The following is a 19,809-nucleotide window of genomic DNA, read 5'->3' on the forward strand; positions in this document are numbered from 1 at the left end:
CCAAGGGGATGTCCAGCTTTATTTGTAAAGAAGAAGGACAAATCTCTGAGAATGTGTGTGGATTATAGGCCGCTCAATGTAGTCACCATTAAGAACAAGTATTCTTTGCCCTGTATCAATATCTTGCTCGATTAGTTGCAAAATGCAAGGATATTCTCCAAGATTGATTTGAGATCATGCTATCATCAAATTAAGATCAGGCCAGGGGATGTACCTAAAACAACTTTCTCCACTAGGTACATCCTATATGAGTATTTGGTCATGTCATTTGGACTAACAAATGCTCCTACCTACTTCATGTATTTGATGAATTTGGTATTCATGCCCGAGCTAGACAAGTTCGTGGTTGTGTTTATTGATGATATCTTGATTTACTCTGAGAGTGAAGCAGACCATGTAGAGCATCTGAGAGTTGTTTTGTCTAGATTGAGGGAACATAAGCTATATGCCAAATTCAGCAAGTGTAAATTTTGGTTGAGTAAAGTACCCTTCTTGGGTCACATCTTATCTAAAGATGGAATATCTGTAGACCCATCTAAAGTATAAGAGGTCATGGATTGAAAGGCCCTAACTTCTGTTCATGAAGTTTGGAGTTTTCTAGGGCTAGCAGGCTACTATCATCATTTCATTCTAGATTTCTCCAAGATAGCTAAGCCCATGACTAGACTACTTTAGAATGATGAAAAGTTTAGTTGGATGCCAGAGTGTGAAGCTGCTTTTCACACCCTACAAACATTGCTAACTATAGCTCCTGTTTTAGCACAACCTGACATTGAAAAGCCTTTTGATGTGTTCTGTGATGCATTAGGTACTGGTTTGGGGTGTGTGCTCATGCAAGAAGGTCGAGTTATTGCCTATGCTTCTCGATAGTTGAGAAAGCATGAAGTCAACTATCCTAGACATGATTTAGATCTCGCAACAATTGTTCATGCATTGAAGGTATGGAGACATTACTTGTTGGGAAACGTATGTCACATATATACTGACCACAAAAGTCTTAAATATATCTTCACTCAACCAGAGCTGAACATGAGGCAGCGAAGATGGTTAGAGCTGATCAAGGACTATAATTTGGAAGTGCACTACCATCCTAGAAAAGCCAATGTTGTAGCAGATGCACTTAGTCGAAAATCTTATTGTAACACTTTGGAAGCCTTGTTGGAAGATGGATTTAATTTGCTACATCCTGTTGTGCTACACAATATCACTGTCAGTTGCTCACTTGAGAGCAAAATCATAGAACTACAGAAGACGGATGTAGGTATATTTCACATTAAGAGAAAGATAAAAGAACAGGAAACCAAACATTTTAGGTTGGATGAAATAGGTGTGCTATGGTTTGAGGACCGACTGGTAGTACTAAAAGACTGTGAGCTTAGAAATCAAATTTTAGATGAATCTCATTCATCCAAGTTATCTGTCCATCTAGGTAGTAGCAAAATGTGTCAAGAATTGAAGAGCCATTTTTGGTGGACCAAGATGAAGAAGGAAATCACTGCCTATGTCGCTAGGTGTGATAATTGCAGTAAAGGCCATTTATTTGAACTCTATTGGATTACTTTAGCCGTTGCCTATCCCAGGCTAGAAATGGGAAGAAATAAGTATGGACTTTATTACAGGCCTTCCGATGACATAGCAAGGTCATGATTCTATATGGGTCATTGTAGATCGCCTTACCAAGTCAGCACATTTTATACCAGTTAACACAACATATCTAGCTGGGAAGTACACTGAACTGTATGTTTCCCAGATCATGAGGCTACATGGAGTACCAAGGACCATAATCTTAGATCGGGGACCATAGTTTATAGCTCGTTTTTGGGAACACTTGCACCGAGCCTTAGGAACTAAACTAATCAGAAGTTCAGCATATCACCCATAAACTTCTGGACAAACCGAGCGAGTGAATCAAATCTTAGAAGACATGTTGAGAGCTTGTATAATATCTTCCAAGGGTTCATGGGACAAATGGCTACCTTTAGCTGAGTTCTCCTACAACAATAATTATCAAGTGAGCATCAAGATGGCTCCTTTTGAGGCCTTGTATGGTTAGAAATGTAGAACTCTCTTGAATTGGATTGAGCCTAGGGAAAGAAGATATTATGGCATTAACTTTGTCGATGAAGCTGAAGAGCTAGTACGCATTGTCCAATAACATATGAAAGCAGCTCAGTCTAGACAAAAGAGTTATGCTGATAAAAGAAGTAGACCACTAACTTTTGAAGTGGGAGACTATGTATTTAAAAGTGTCACCCTTGAAGGGAGTGCAGAGATTTGGAGTAAAAAGGAAGCTTGCGCCTATGTATGTAGGCCCATACTAGATTATTGAACGGAAGGGAGAGGTTGCCTACAAGTTACAAGTTACTCCTAAGATGAGTGCGATATTCAATGTCTTCCATGTTTCTCAGTTGAAAAGATGTCTTCGCATACCGGAGGAAGCCATTACACCACCCACATTAAACTCCAATTGGATTTAACTTATGACGAGAAACCAATCCGAGTGCTAAAAGAAATGGAAAGGGTAACATAGAGCAACGTCATTAAGTTCTACAAGGTGGTGTGGAATAACCATAGTGAACAAGACGCCACGTGGGAATGGGAGGATCATTTATGTGAGGTTTATCCCGCCTTTTATAAGGAACGATAGGTCTTTCAAATCTTGAGACAAGATTCCTATAAGGAGGAGGGGCTATAACACTAGTGTTAAGCTTTGCATCTGGCACCTGCATTTCATGAGCACAAGCATCATCCAAGTATTCATGAACATCAGCATATGAAATTTCATCTCATTCTTATACCTTATCACATGAAATGTTGATTTTATATATATGCTTATGCTTGCAATCATGTGTGACCAATGTATGAAATGGTTGTAAGGGCACCAATATACCTTTGACACATCTATAATGGTTAATGGAACAACTTTTGTATTCATGACATGGACCAATTTTGCTTCTAAGTGTTGGTGTACTTTGAAATGTCATTTTCATGATGCTAGTTTGGCTAAAGTTGAATAGTACCTTAGAGTATTTGCATGGTTGTGTACCTAAATAAAAGTTGTAGTTCACATCAAGGGTAACAAACTTTATTTAAGGGTCATGAGCTGAATCAGTGTCTAACTTAGTCAAATAGGGCTCGCAAAAATCAACAAAATGTTTTGAATCTTAGAAAATTTTGCTAAGTCATGTGCTAACTACAGTTTCAAAGTACTCTACTTTGGAGCTTTGTAGTATGAAAACCGTTGGGAATTAGGCCAAACTTCATTAAGCATTTGTGTAGTACTCACTTTGCTCTACAAATTTGATTATGGAAGTTTTCAAAAATTCACCATGGATTAGGAGTTATAGAGTGACGAAGTTGCGCTGTCAGTCGGTTCAACGGCGTCTGAATCGGCGCCACGCGCACGTGTTGTGGCCAACCGACGTAGGCCACGCACGCTGTGTCGTGGTCGTATGTTGGCGCTGGCCCCACCATTCAAGCCGACGTGGGCAATAAAGCCACGCAACATCACTGCCCTCCCTCGCTTGCTTGTATTCATGCTCCTCTGCCTCACTTCACCATCGCCGCACCCTTGTTGGAGCGCTACCGAGCTTGTTCCCACTAAGGCCATGCTCCACCGAGCCATCTCGCTCACACGTTCCGCTTGTTAGGGGTAGTCTAGGGTTAGGTCACGTCGCTGGCCACTGAGCCAACGCAGGCACATCGGCGTCGAAATGCCACTGCGCACCGCCATGCTCATGTCGCCATGCCGCCATGCACATGGCCAAGCTTTGCCGCTGCTCCACCCTGACCTAATCCACACTGTAGAGCTTCGCTAGGGTTTGTAGATGCCATAGCCATGCTCACCTAGCCATGCCATTGCCAGGGATGGTCGGAGCACCACTACGCACCACCGCTGAGCCACCATGCTCGCCGGCGAGCTAGCTCTGGTGATCCTCCAAGCAAACCTAGGGTACCTGTAGGTGCGGAATAGGATGGGGAACACGTTGGTGCTGACCTCGTCGCCGGTGACCTCACCGTCGATGAGTTCTCGCCGGTCAAAGTCAGCCCCTGCCTCTGTCTCTCTATCATGTGGGGTCAGTTGACCTGTGGGGCCTAGTCGTCAGTGCCTCTGTGGTGTATACACCGGGTGCACATAGCATTTAGGGTTTAGTTGTTTTTGAATTATTTTCACAGATTTGAATACAAACTTCAAAAATTCATATCTAGAGCTAGGAGTGTCGGAATGAGGTGAACCAAATTTATTTAGCTTCATCATGAAGTGTACTATTTGTTAAAAATATGAAATCTACTTCTTAGGGCATTTTTCTAGTAGAATTAAATTGAGCAAGGTAAGTGCTTCTAAATGTGTTTATATCTTATAAATTGTATCACTTGAGCGAGAAAGGTGATAAAATTGTGATTCCAATTTTGTTGGTCTTGTGTTGACATGCTCTAGCTAGGAAAAATATTAAACCTATAGTAAGTATACTTGCAATATGGTCTTCCTATTTAATCTTAATTAATTGCTAGTTTCTAGTGAAATTAATTGCGGTAAGAATACATAATATATGATCATGCAAATTTTTACACAATGTGCTTGTGCTAGGAGGAGAGTAAGAAAAATATTAAATCTGTTGCTTGTCAGTTTTCATTAGGCTAAACTAATTTTGCTAAAATAAGCCTATATAACTTGTTATTTTAGTAGAGATGTCTACACTTATTCAAATGGAATGAAATTTATACATTAGACTACTAGAGTCATATGTAGGCTACTATAATTTTATCAGAATTTATTGAGCATTGGAAATATTTATCCTTTAAATCACTTTGATATATAAAGAAATTAATAAATGAAAATAAATAAATTAGTTGGGCTTAACCATGATATTTTATGTGGTGTTTGTGATGTATATAGACTATTTATGTTATCAAATAGGCTTATGAATGATTGGTTGTAGACAACTAGCTAATTATTGTTTTATAATTCACTTAGATAGTTGCATGTGTAGTTTCTGTTGTGGTAATAATTTCATGATGATAATGACATTTTCTTTGAAAACTTGTTAGTAACAAAGTTGTAGATAACTTACTTATCTACCTTGTGTTAAAGTTTCATAGTCATAGGCCTTATGGTTTAAGAATTATAGCTATTAGAAGTCTGCTGTTAGAAATGCTTGCTCTCTGGATAGATCTAAAAGATTGAATTGTTTGACCTAGATAACTGCTGAATCACTGTTATATGATTAAAATAAAGTTGTAGGAAATTTCATAAGCTTTCCATGATGTCCAAAACCATATTATTTAGATGTGTATAACTCTAGTTATGGTCAAAACAAGTGGCTACTGTCTTGCAGTCCAATTGCTTAGATGAGAATTTGTTTAGTTACTAGAGAAGAGATATGCACATACTCAGTAAAATAAGATGTAACTTATTATCACCTTAATACCATGCTGTTGAAACACCTATGAGAATGCATTTCATTATACCCCACCATATCATACATGTCGTTATATTTGCATCCACAATATCTTATTCCATGATCATGCATATAGGATCGTCCGAGGGGATAACTCTTTTGGAGTTCAACGAAGAAGAAGAGAAGGAACAACAGGAGACACCTCAGGTCGTAGCTCTAGAAGGAGAGGAGCAAACTCTTGAGGACCTCTCTAAGTGCCCAGATCATAGACCAACCTCTTTCCTCAAAGGCAAGCCCTAGAGCCTTCTAAGTCTCCTATGTTTTACAAAACTTCACTTAAGTCCTTTTATATTTGATGCATTAGGTGATAATAGTTGAACTGAAACCACTTGATGCATAGAACTACCTTGTCTAGATATATACACCTTTTACCCTATGTAGGTCTAGGATCAAATACATGCTTAGCCATGCTTAGACCGGTAGAAGTCAGGTGATTTCTTGTCACTTGTGAGATATAGGTGGATACCGAAGCACGGTTGGCTATATTTGCTATCATGGAAAAGAACCATGGGGTAATGTAAATGGAGGTTGGGTAGAATCTATGTGTAGGCTGACTCATGTGAATCTATTTGCGCCAATTAAGGACCGTACCATTGTTGGGCGCTTCTGACAAGATTGAACGCATGCCTCTCACTTAACTGGATGAATAACTCGTTCCGACCGCGAAGCCGAGTAGCTCAACTTAGGTTGGTCCCCATTCTATAAAAGTGTGCACTCTAGATGGTAGTAAGGATGTGTGGGGAGCTAGACATGAGCCCAAGGGCAGGCCGGTTGTCCTTGATTGTGTGGCGCTGGGCAAAGCCATGAAATGTGGACCTGAGTTGTACCAAAGGTGACCTAAGGTGACCGTTGATCTGGTCTGCCTAGGTTTGTGTTAGGAATAAATTCCCAGCTAGTTGAAATTGATTCAAATCATCATCTCTCCCAGATAGTGAGAAACTGGGCTAGTACCAACATCATAGTAACTATATTATGGAATGATGGTTATGATGAACAAGGAATTATTATACCAGCTATGGTTACTATATTTATGCTACTAAATGATATACCACATGTTTGGCATAGGTGAGTTGCTAATCTAGAGATGAATAGCTATAATTAACTTGATGACCGAATTATAAAATGTATAGCTGAATTAGTGGTTTTTTATGTAAAATGTTGTCAAGCTAGCTCCACTTATAAAGCCTTGCATAATCCTTGGAGTCACTTTATTTTTGGTTTATCATGGTTAAGTCTAGTTGAGTACCTTCTCGTATTCAGAGTTTTATTTCCATTGTTGCAGATGGTACATTTATCATGGCTATTGCAAGAACTGCTTTTGTCCCACCATGGATGAGGAGTAAGCCCTAGGCAGGCATCTCTTATTAATCCCTTTCTTATGCTTTTGTGGGATTGTGATCATGAGTTGACATAGTATTTGAACAACAATGGAGATGTTGGTTTCAAACTTTAATTGCTTCCGCTACAATTTTTACTTAAACTTGGTCTGTAATAACTTTTAATCATACTCTGATGTATAGAACTGTATTTGTAAACTTTATGTAACGTGTGACATGTATGTTGAATCATATATGATCATGTATGATATTGGTTGTATGTTGGTTGAATCAAGACCCTTCACGGTACTCGATGGACTACTAGATTTATATGGGCTAAAGTATGACAGTGCGACCGCTTGTGGGCTGCCATTGTACTTGTGCTCTTATAAATTGGTCGGTTCTGCTACACCTACTGGCTTAACGTCCTTGAAGGGCTCGTGAGCCCCTAGGGACGACTTCTTCGCGTATAGTCTGTTGTAGCTTCTGGCTAGGAGGGCCTAGGTGTTCCAGTGTTTGAGCCATCAAGGCACGATGACATCGTGATCATCGTGTCCCCACCTCTAGGTGTGGGTTCTTGCTCTCAACGAAGAGCTAGTGTTACCTGTCGCTGCGGAAGTGGGTTCTAAGTGCAACATGGTTTGGTTCGCCTAGCGCGGTGCATGGCGCACTCGGGGGGCCCATTTCCTCATATGCACATGCCTCCAAGTGACGGCCGGTGGTCCGCTGCATCGTGATGGGTGGTTTGTCTGTTAACCAGTGTTGGGCTTTAGTTCCAGACTTGGTCTAGTGTAGCGCGACGCTAGTTAGCCACCTAATCTCTGGTGATGGCGCCACATGGTGGTGGGCAGTTTCGCCAGTCATGCAAGCCCTGGCTCATTGCGTCCTACTAGCGGCAGAGACACTGCTCGGGGCATGCCTCTACTGTGGAGTCTAGTTTTTCCACATGGTAAGTCTGGACTAGGTAGGAGTTGGTGATGGGCGTTGACCCATTGGTTCGGGCGATCTCATGATTTCCCAGAAGGATGTGGCCACCATGGGCCATTCCTTGGATGAGCTTGCCATGAACCATAGGCCTTTGGCTTCCTAGGTGGACGTCTTGGACCTAGCTAGTGATGGAAGAGGGTATTAGGCCTCCTACATTGGTAAACTCTAGGATGCAACCTCCAAGGGTAGTTTTGGGAGTGTGTCCACCGTGAGCCATGTATCCTAGATCTCCATGGCAGAGGTTTGGGCCATGGCTATAGGCGGACATGGGCGCTGGCCCTTTGACGCCAGTGAACTTGTAGTTTTCATGGTGGATGTGGCCGCCAGGGGCCATTTCATGGGTGAGTTCACCGACGGTGCGAGGAGCCATCACTTCCTTCTCAACAAATGAGAGTGCGCAACTATCCCCTACCTAGCGCGCTAGTTGATGGTGTTTTGTAAACTAGACTAGTAAACTTATATGATTGTTGTGCCGCTCTAGGAAGACGATGGTAGCATCTAAAAGTGTCAATAGAATATCATCGGCAGTCCTCCGAGGGGTGTCCCACAAAGGTAGATTGATTGGCAGAGATGCGTGTAATCAAGAATAAGAAGGCAATAGAGACACAAGTGTTAGATAGGTTTGGGTCATCAGCACAACGTAATACCCTACTCCTATGGTCTGTTGGTTTGTATTGGCTTTGTATGATGTTGCCTGTCTTTTGAGGGGGTCCCTGCCTGCCTTATATAGTCTGGGGGTAGGGTTACAAGTTGGTTAGATTTAGGAGATAACTAGAAAGTAATAATAGATTACAGGAATCATGGGATCAAATGTATCCTAACAGATCTCGTAGTATCTTTAGGATATCGCCCTTGATGTCTTGCGGTGCATGCCGAGCAGTGCCATGCACCATATGTATTCATTTTGTGGGCTAGATCACCCTTGGGAGAGTAGCCCATGTAGTTTGCCGTGGGTATCTAGGGTCATACCCCCATAGCTAGTCCCCTAGCACCTTGTATCCATTGTGCAACGCCATCTTGAGCTTGTTCGAGCAGGTGCAAACAAAGCCGAGCAGTCAGACTCATGGTCTGACCACCATAATGACTCACCGAGGAGTTGTGGACTATAGATCACTAGCTTAACTGTCCGGACGAGCATTAGCTTTCCCAAGTAAGGCTTGCCAAAAGGATATAAGGAGCTCAAGTTCAAAATCAAAAATTTCCCCATAGTGGACCAAGTGTGACCACTTAGAGTCCGACCACAAGAAAGAGAGATAGTCTTCTTCAACTTCAAGAGTCACAGAGTCTTCTAGATTAAAGCAAACACACTTACCACAAGATGAAGTGTGCCCACTTAGTCCCCGAGCCTAATAGTAGGTGACATAGTCTCGTGGTGCTAGGGTCCAAAGTAGAAGAAAAATAGAAGACCAGCGAGCAGGCAGCCAGTCCCTAGGTAGAGCCCTAAAATGAAAAAACGCACATTCACCGTAAGGTGATGTGTGCCCACTTAGTCCCCAAGCCTAATAGTAGTTGATGTGGTCATGTAGTGCTAGGGTCAGAAACAATAGTAACTAGAAGAAAATCATTAGTGTGGTGAGGAACCAAGTCATAGTGATGACATAGTCCTAGAGCCACAAGTGAAATCTTGGAGAAAAAACCAGAGTAATGGTTGTATAGTAGGAGTTACTGAGCCCTAATGATGTTGCGGAGAAGTCGGCGAATACTCGATGTGCAGTAACAAAGTGCGACAAAAAATGGGCGATATGGGCTACAGTTGTGCGAAAGCCTAGGTAACGGCCCACCATGCCGCTTTGGGGAATTTGGAGAGCGCAAATCATGGTGCGATTTCCCAAAAACCCTTGAATGCGAAAAGTGGAGAGGGTGCTTTATAACTACCCTACCACACTCCACACTCCTACCTTTGCCACTTCGCCCCTTTGTCTTCCTCCTCAGCCCTCGCACTTCCCAATTCACATTCACACACGCTTCTGCCACTAGTCCCAACCCAAATCTGAGAGATGGTGCCAAAGAGGGGAGGTGGTAACCCAAAGAAGGAGGTCATTGGGATGAGTCATGATAAGGAGTGGGTACCATCCCTCATGGGGGAGACGGGTCTCAATGAGATGTTGGAAGTGGGTGTTCTTCCTGATCATGTCACCGCTAGATGGCGTCCAGCCAACGGTGAGCCCTACCTGATGCCGCATACTGACGAAGTCATAGTATTTGAATATTACTTCTGGCATGGAATAGGACTCCCTGTTCATCCTTTCTTATGGGATTTGTTGGAGTTCTAGGGAGTGAGTCTATGCAATTTGCATCTGAACACCATCTTGCACATCTCTATTTTTATCCATTTCTGCAAGGCATATCTCAGCATTCTTCCCCACTTCAACCGCTTTCGACACCTGTTTTGGCTGAAGAAGAAGGGCGGGGGCTATTCCAAGGTGGTCAGCGGTGTGTACCTATAGCTCCACAATGGGATGGTAGGTGAGTACATCACTATGCCGCTAAACACCTCGCTGAAGGGGTGGAATGCCAAGTGGTTCTATGTGAAGTAGAGCCATCCTACCATTCGGTGCGACATTGACCAAATTCTGGAGAACCAGAGGAGCTAGTCAGAGAAGCCGACCAGTGCTAATATTGATTAGGTGAAGGAGCTCCTCAAACTGATGAGGGGTATTAAGATGAACGAAGTCGCTATGGCAGTGAGCTTCATAGTGCGCCGCATCTAGCCCTGTAAGGAGAGGGCCCATCCGGGCTTTGACTTCAAAGGAGATACTAACAGCACCCAAAAGAGGATGGAGAGGCTGACGAAGGAGGCTGTGCTACACTAGGCCACAAAGCAGTTTGCTCCAAATGTGCCATTTAGTGTGCTAGGGCAGCCGAGACCTTTCAACTACATGAACCCACCTCCTCAGGTAAAAATCTCAATTGTTGGTCCTAGTGTTTTTTTATCCTATGTTGTGCCGAGCAGTAAACTAATTCACTTGTGGGAAGATCCATTTGTAGGAAAGGGCGACGTACTTCTCGGGCATACCAAGGAGCGATTGGCCAAAAACGATAGACGCTAGGCCAACCACTCAGTCGGAGGAAGGTGCCATCAACACCTCATCTAAATCCGGAGGCATAGGTGTTGGTCAAATAGAGAGTCCCCCCTGGTGTTAGAGAAGGTCCAGGGGAAAAGGGTGACGCAAGATGAGTCGCCTGAAAGAAGAGGAAAACAACAGGTGTAGCTCCCCACAAGTCGGTGGCATCTCGCTTGGCGGCGATGAGACCACTCGAACGTCGAGTGCGGCGATGTCCAAGTGGTTGGATGACAATGGGGCTCTAGTAGCTCCTTCTTCAAGCACTAAGGCGTAACATGCGCCTAGAGGTGTAGTCGAAAGGAGGGGAGGGAGTCCCTGAGCAGTAGGCAGAGGAAAGGCCGACGGTGGGGGCCGCAAGACCTCTAGCCCAGGGCACGTGGGTTGACCCTAGAGTCATTCCTAGGTGCTCGAGGAGGTAGCACGGTTTAGAACCATCTACCAAGAAGCCGATGTGTAAGTATCCTTGCCTTGGAATCGTTTGTAGTCTGATCTTTATAGTTGCGATGATTGATGAAATGGTTTGATGCAGAATGAGGCGCGCGAAGGATCTTAATCCTTCAGGCCAGACTAGCAAGCAGCCAGGGGCTATTTCTGGCATGGAGGCGATGCCGACAAACCCTATCCTAGAGTCCCTAGGCGCTTGGCGGCCTGTGGAGGAGTTAACCACCGCTACTAATGGAGTTGGCAGTGGAGAAGGGCTGGCGATGATGGCAGCTGATGCGATGGAGACGCCTAGAGTGATAATGGGAGTCGCCAAACCTTAGGAGGCAAGAGCGGGAGCTACCGATGTTGTGCCAGAGTCTAGGGCGTAGATGCTAGCGGTGTCAGAGGAGCAAATGGCATGCCCTAAGATGTTGCAGGGCATGGTCAGACGCTCTATGGGGCCACCAAGCCCCTAGGGAGCACCACCCGCTACAGAGAAAGAGGATGAGGTTGAGGAGATTGAGCATGAAAAAACAAGACCTCAGGCCATCTAGATCCTCCATGAGCAAGGGGATGAAGTGGTGGTCATGGAAGAGGAGGACACCACTAGGGAGGTGAAGAGGATGTGGTCCGCCGTTTCCATGGTTATGAAGCAAATTGAGGTTAGTATTATGTCGGCGATGTACGTCTTTGGCGTTGGAGATTGGAGTTCTTCATAATCTTGTTGCTTTGTAGGGTATTGCGTGAACTGCCACACAACAGCAGCAGCTGATCAAGAGGATGGAGCCCCTCACTGAGGAGAACACGAAGCTGAAGGAGGTGGTGAAGCTAATGGAGAAGAACATCTAGAGGACCCAGCATGAATGAGATCTTACTGAATCGAACGCGAGGGACCTAGAATACCAAAAGGGGGCCTTATCCGAGCAGCTGATGACCATCACTGAGTAGCTAAGGTGCAACTCTGAGCAGCTAGAGCACAACTTCAAGCAGTTGAGAAGTGTCTCCGAGCAGAAGAAAGGTATTGCGGATCGATGAACTTGCTTTGTATTGCCGAAAAAACTAGATGTTGTTGACGATCATCACTTTTGTAGAGCAAGATGGAGAGCTTGGTCAGTTGTGTTAGGTTGTCCATCAACTCCAGGAGGAGAAGGAGAAGGCATCTGGGCAAGCAGAGAAACTATCTGAGGAGCTAAAAGGTGAGTAGTTTGTGGTCGGAGGTGTTGCTGAAGTGATTTCATCGTTTGACGGATCATTTTGGTGTCTGTAGAGTACCATCGAAGAACCAGGGCATAGTTTGATGTGCTAGATTGGAGGTGCAAACCTAGAGGAGTAAACTCGATGCCATAGTGGCTGGAGTCAAACTGGTGCTCGACTACATCGATTTGGAGGTAGCTTCTGAGCCCGATGACAGGTCGCAATGTTCGGACACCATCATTGACAGGTGCAAGGCGGTGTGGGAGAACTTCAAGAGCTTCAACTAAGATGCCACTATCTCCACTATGACACACGCCCTAGCGGTGGTTCGGTATCACTACCCTTACATCGATCTTCGAGCAATAGGGGCTGGATTCGCTAGAGGGACGGGTGTAACGAAGCAACAACAGCTAGAAGATGAGGTGGAGGGCACGGCGAAGAGGCTGGCTGGCGATGTCGACCTGTTCGGTGAGGTAGACGGTGAGGGCCAAACTACGTAGAGGGAAACCTGCATGTAACAGTTTCCAAGGAGAGTTAAATGTGCGAGGGTGTAGCCAAACATTTATGTATGTGTATAAATGTTGTAAAGTGACATGTGCATGTTTATGCTATTTGCCAGCACTTTTGGTGAAAAATAAATGTAGTGTTAACCCTAACGCGATTATACATGTTATAAGTAGCATCCGAGCAGTTAGTTCATTACTAGGCTCTTGGCCTTGGCTAGCCCATATTCCAAACATCGAGCGTGGAGCTCATGCACATGTAGGAGGAATGGATGTGATCGAGAAACCATAGCCGACCACCAATGACGTAGAGTACGGAGCCCGTAGCATGTGTAGGGAGAGATCAGAGACTGGGTCTTCCCCAAATAACATAGAGCAAAACATGTGCTGCTTGATGGTTGGTGAAATATCTTAGAGATATTTTAGTATGGAGAAACAGGGCAAAGCTTTTATGGAGATCACGTATTGGAGTTTAAACTAGAGTAGCATAGAGTTGGCGATCACAAATGGAGATTAAACCAGAGTGGAGAAACAATGGAGACAAATTATGGCGACAAAACTTCATTCATTATGGAGTGGAGAGTACATATCTGGAGCATTTCAAGGATAGAAATGTATAAGGTGCTCGATGTGCCATGAATTAGGGATATTGATTCCATCCAAGTCGCATAGCCAGTAAGACCCTGGTCGGGTAACCTCTTTGACCATGTAAGGCCCTTCCCATGGGGAGGAGAGCTTGTGCATCCCTTCGATTTTCTATTTTCTGCGGAGAATGAGGTTGCTGATAGCAAATGAATGACCTTTGATGTTGCGATTGTAGTATCTTCAGAAGCCTTCTAGGTATTTGGCTATGTGGATGCAAGTGATCAGGCGTTCTTCTTTGGCCCTATCGATGTCCTCTGTCCGAATAGCTACAGCTTGCTCTTCATTATAATGTTCCACCCTAGGTGCTTAGGCAATGTTTGCTGGAAGTATGACTTCGGCCATAGACCAAAAAGTATGGAGACACACCAGTGCTATGACTAGCTTGAGTGCGCAGTCCCAAGACTATAGCTGGGAGCTCTTTGAGCCATCTGCCCGGATGCTTTTCCTCTTTCAGATACAATCTCTTTTTTAGGGCGTTGAGGATCATGCGTTCGCCCGTTCGACCTGGCCATTGGCTCTAGGATGGGCAATAGAAACATATTTGATGGAGATGCATCGGTCTTCATAGAAGTCCCAAAAATGATGACCAGTGAATGTAGTTCCGAGGTCGGTGATAATGCTATTCGGGAGACCGAATCTATGGATGATATCTTCGAAGAGCTCGACTGCTTTCTTTGCGGTGGCCGAAATGAGCGACTTGTATTCAATCCACTTGGAGAACTTATCAATAGCGACATATATGTACCAAAAACTACCTGGCGTAGGCTTGAAAGGCCGATCATGTCCAGTCCCCAGCATGCGAAAGGCCAAGAAGCTAGGATGGTCTGCAATTCCTATGCCGGCATGTGAATTTGCTTGGCGAAAAATCGATATCCTTCACAACATCGGACGAGGTCTTCTGCATCGGCGATGGCCGTGGGCCAAAAAAACCAGCTCAAAAAGCTTTACCGACCAGGTTTCTCGAGGCCACATGATTTCTATAGGAACCAGAGTGAATTTTGAGAAGTAGTTTCACTCCCTCTTATTGGGTGATGCATTTCTAAAGTATCCCTTCCTTGGCACTTTTCCTCATCAAGTTCCTGTCTACTAGCATGTAATGCTTGCTGCGATGAATTAGGCATTCAGTTTCACTCTTGTCAGCGGGTATGTCGGCGCTGGTGAGGTATTTGATGAACTATTCCCTCCAATCGGCGGCTGGTGAAGGTACTACAAGTACTAGCTGCTCGACGGGGGATTTCTTAAACTTCCTTCTCTTCCTTAATGGATGGCATGAAGAGGTCTTGAATGAAAACCCTAGGTGGAATCGCAGCGCAAGAAGATCCTATCTTAGATAGGTAGTCGACGAGCTGATTTTGATCTCGTACCATGTGGTGGTACTCGATACCATAGAACTTTCCTTCGAGTTTCCTGATTTCGGTGTAGTATGAGTCCATCTTCTCACTAGAGCAAGACCAATCTTTGTTGAGCTGGTTGATGACTAGGACAGAGTCTCCGTATACCATGAGGCATTTGACACCGAGCTCGACGACTATACGAAGTCCGTGGAGACATGCTTCATATTCCGCGGTGTTGTTGGAGGCTAGAAAATGAATTCAGAAGACGTATCAGAGCTTGTCCTTGGTCGGCGTAATGAATAAAATGCTAGCACTAGCACCATTGATGTTGAGGGCGTAGTCAAAGTACATCACCTTGTGCTCGGGGCAAGTAGCGGGGATGGGCTCTTGGATCTCAGTCCACTCAGCGACAAAGTTAGACAGCGCCTGTGACTTAATAGTAAGCCTACTTCTAAATTTGATGGAGTAAGTGCTGAGCTCGATAGCCCACTTGATGATGTGGCCATTGGCCTCTTTGTTGTGGAGGATGTCCCCCAAAGGGAACTCGGTAACCACGATGATCTTGTAGTACTCGAAGTAATGGCAGAGCTTACACGACATGATCAGAATGGCATATAATAGCTTCTCAACTTGAGGGTAACAAGTTTTGGACTCATTAAGAACCTCGCTGATGAAGTAGACCGGACATTGCACCTTATAGGCATGTCCGACTTCCTCACGCTCGATGACGATAGTTGTGCTAATGATGCAAGAAGTGGTGGCGATGTAGATCAGTAGGGTTTCGTCTGGTTGAGGCACCATGATGATTGGATCCTTCATTAGAAACAACTTGAGCTACTCAAAAGCTGTGTCAGCCTCCTCCAACTAGGAGAAGTGCTTGGAGGCCTTGAGTAGTTTGAGGAATGGTAGTCCCTTTTCACCGAAGCATAATATAAAGTAGCTGAGAGCAGTCATGCACCCTGTGAGCTTTTGTATATCCTTTACATAGGTTGGCCATTTCATGTTGGTGATGGCGGAGACCTTATCAGGGTTAGGTTCGATACCACAAGCACTGAGGATGTAGCCCAGGAGTATACCGGATGGATCTCTAAAGATGCACTTTGAAGGGTTCAACTTCCATCTGTATCTTTTCATGTTGGCGAACGTTGCGGCCTATTTGTTGGTCAAGGCACATCTGGATTTGTCGGTGGTTTTGGATTTGATGACCACGTCATCGATGTAAGCTTCGATGTTGCGGCCTATTTGTTGGTCAAGGCACATCTGGATGGCCCTTTGGTAGGTTGCCCCGGCATTCTTGAGTTCGAAGGACATGGTGGTATAGCAATACGCACCGAAAGGCGTGACAAACAATGTTTTGATCTGGTCATCTTCTTTGAGGGATATCTGGTGATAGCTGGAGTAATAGTCGAGGAAGGAGAGCAGTTCATAGTCGGCGATGGGGTCTACAACCTCATCTATCTGAGGCAGACCAAAGGGGTCTTTAGGGTAGTGTTTGTTGAGATTAGTGTAATCAACGCACATTCTCCATTCTTTATTCTTTTTTTAACAAGAATAGGGTTTACTAACCACTCAGGATAATACACTTCTTTATTAAATCTAGTAGCTAGGAGGCATTTTATTTCTACTCTAATAGCCTCCTTCTTGTCTGGCATGAATTATCAGAGTTTCTTCTTGATTGGTTTGGTGGTCGGTGAGACATTCAAGGAGTGCTCGATCTTCTCCCATGGTACCCCCGGCATGCTTGCAGTTTTCCAAGCAAACGCGTCAGCGTTGGCACGTAGGAAGGAGATGAGCGTGCTTTCCTATTTGGGGTCGAGGTGAGCCCCAATCTTCATGGTCTTGGTGGGGTCATCGAGGCTGAGGCCGACCTCTTTCATTTCCTTAGACTTGGTGGAGGTGCGAGGAGGCTCTAGTGCTAGGATCTTGAGGTCATCGATGGGCATCGTCTTGGCGTTAGTGACCATGCTAGCCATCTAGATGGAGAGGTCGGTGGCTTCAACGAGGGTGAGACTCTGTCTCACAGGTGTAGGCAATGGAGAGGTTTGCTCATAGGGACAGAACTCCTACAGGCGAAGGCATCTTCAACACCAGATAGGTGTAGTGCAGTATGGCCATGAACTTGGCCAGAGCTAGCCGACTGAGTATGGCATGGTAGGCGGTGTTGAAGTCGACAACGTAGAAGTTGATGTGCTCGATGTGGTAATTGCTGGCAGTGCCAAATTGTAGTGGGAGGGTGATCTCTCTAAGAGGTTTGGACACCCTGCTAGGTACCACACCCTAGAAGGAATAATCAGAGGGTGTGAGGTCTTCTATCCCAAGGCCTAGCTCTTTTAGGGCTCCGGCAAAGAGGAGGTTCAGAGCACTTTTGCCGTCAATGAGTACTTTCCTGAAAAGCACTTTCCTGATGGTTGTATCAAGAACAAGGGGGGAAACTCCCTATGTAAGGGATGTCCACCCACTGGTTGGCCCTGCTGAAGGTGATGGGGACCTTGGACCAGGGATGATAGATGGGGTTGGCGATGGCCTCTTTTGCGTTGATGGCGAGCACCCGGTGAGCGGTGAGCTTTTGATCTCTTCTGCTCTTGATGGCGGCGAGTCCCCTAAAAATAGTGGCAACCACTTTGTCGTGATCCTTGAAGGCATTGTTGTTGTCCTCGGATGATCGGCAACCTCTAGCTCCATCGTCGTTGTTGTCGTCTTTCTTTTTGTCCTGGAATTCCTTAGCCAAGCCGAGGCAGTCCTTCGTCTTATGCTTGTTATTGTGGAGGGGGCATGAGCCTTTGAGGATCTTCTTGTACTACTCGTCATAGTTGCACTTGGCGCAAGGTTCGTCAATGGTAGCGATGATGTGGTCTAGTCGGGGGCGATGATATTGACCAGATTTGGACCCTTCTGGCCGATCATGACCACTATCCTAATGATGGTCGTGGTCGTCGTAGCGGTGGTCACTGTGGCATCGGTCGTTGGGATGCTTGTCACTATGACAAGTTGGACGGTGAGTGCCTGCATCCTCGTTGAACCGTGCTTTAGCCTCTTCAGCGTCAGCATACTGATCGGTGATCGTAATCATCTCACCAATCCCATTTGATGGCTTGCGATTGAACTTGGAGCGGAGGTCGCGATGATGGAGTCCTCGGACAAAGGCAGTGATGACCTCTGCTTCCATGATGTTGGGAATAGAATTCCTCATCTTAGAAAAGCATCTAATGTAGCTATAGAGGAGCTCGGATGGTTTCTAGTAGATGCGATTTAGACCATGCTTGGTGCCCCGCCGAGTACACATAGCCATGTAGTTGTCGGTGAACACCTTCTTCAGCTATTCCTAGGATCCGATGGAATCTGGGGTGAGGTTCGTGAGCAAGTTCATTGCAGTTGGCATGAGCATGATGGGAAGATAGTTTACCATGACACTGGTATCTCCCCAGCGGCACGTACGGTAGTGGCATAAGCTTGTAGCCATTGTGTGGAGTTCATCCGCCCCTCGTAGGGCTCGACCCTAGTGATTTTAAAACCACGGGGCCACTGGAGTGTTCAAAGTGCCCTCGTGAATGCTCGGGGCCCTTTGAGATCGTCACCATCATGATTGGTAGTATTGGCGGCGTTAAGTGGCTAGAGGGCTGTGTTCGGATTACCGAACTCTTACTTGTACTCCTAACACCGGTGTACTTCTTCATGGCAAGAGAAAAGGCGCCCATTGATACGATGTCACGTGTCTCAGAGATTGTTGATGTGCGCTCAGACATCTTGGTCGACTTCTTGGTCGTGTTGGCGAGGGTAGTCGATGTAGTTCCCTCTAGCTCCCCCTAGAGGGGTTGTCCATCATCACAATGTTGGTCAGTGAAATGGCTTCTGCTGGGGCAGCGATTGGATCTTGGTGCGGTGGATCAGTGAATCGAGCTCATCAAGTAGGAAGGTCTTTGATCTTGATGGATCTTGTTCACCTGGCAGTGTGCAGCTTTGAGCATTATGGCAACCTTGGTGACTTCTAGCATTTGCTCTAGCCAGGCGAGCTCATTGGCGGCCATGGCCAAGTTGGTGCTTGGGGTCTTGTAGACATTGTGGCCATCGACATGGATGAATTCATCGTCGTGGTTGCATTGGAGTGGGCGTGGCCACCCTTGTGAGTCGAGCTGTTTGTTGCGAGCAGCCTCGGCTAGTACAATGGCGGCCTCATTTGCTCGACGCTACACACGGTTGGCGTTCCTATTGACACAAGCGATGTGGTCCTCATCAGTTTCTCCATCCCATGGAGGGCTATTGATGCTGACATTAAAAATCCCACCTCCTCAGAAGGGTGGGAAAAGAGATTGGACGGCAGTGGTTTCAGCGACAATCTCCGTGGAGCCCTAGGACTCAAAGTCTAGATTCTCCTATAGGATGGTGTGGGGGGATGCTTTGGGGCATCGGCCGATGTGTAGCATGTTCATACTCGATGAGAGCTGGTCGGCGATCTGGTCGACGAGAGGATAGATGTCTCCCACTTAGTTGGTGAATTTGCCTTTTAGGGCATCTTTGTAGGAGGTGGCGACGCTGGTGAGCCCAAAGGGTAGGGCCATAACCCCTAGAGTTTCCTGATCGACCTCCGATGGATCTAAATCGGAGGGTGGTCAGTGCTAAACTAGAGTGGTTAGAGTCAATTCTATGATGGAGAGGCAGTCGATGAGCTTCTAGCCAACCTAATCGATGGATGTGATCAGATCATCATTGTTGATCCGCTTACTCGGGTAGCGAGGGAGCAGGTGGCAAATTGTTGATGAAGACGACCTCAGAAGTAGTTTAGTGATTGAATCTGTAGTCATAGGTGTTGGGGTGGTCAGTGCAGAATCGATTTGCACCGGCTCAATGATCTCTCCATCTCTGTCAGCGTTGATGATCCAGGAGAT

Source organism: Miscanthus floridulus, chromosome 16 (genome assembly GCF_019320115.1).
Source record: "Miscanthus floridulus cultivar M001 chromosome 16, ASM1932011v1, whole genome shotgun sequence".
NCBI lineage: Eukaryota > Viridiplantae > Streptophyta > Magnoliopsida > Poales > Poaceae > Miscanthus > Miscanthus floridulus.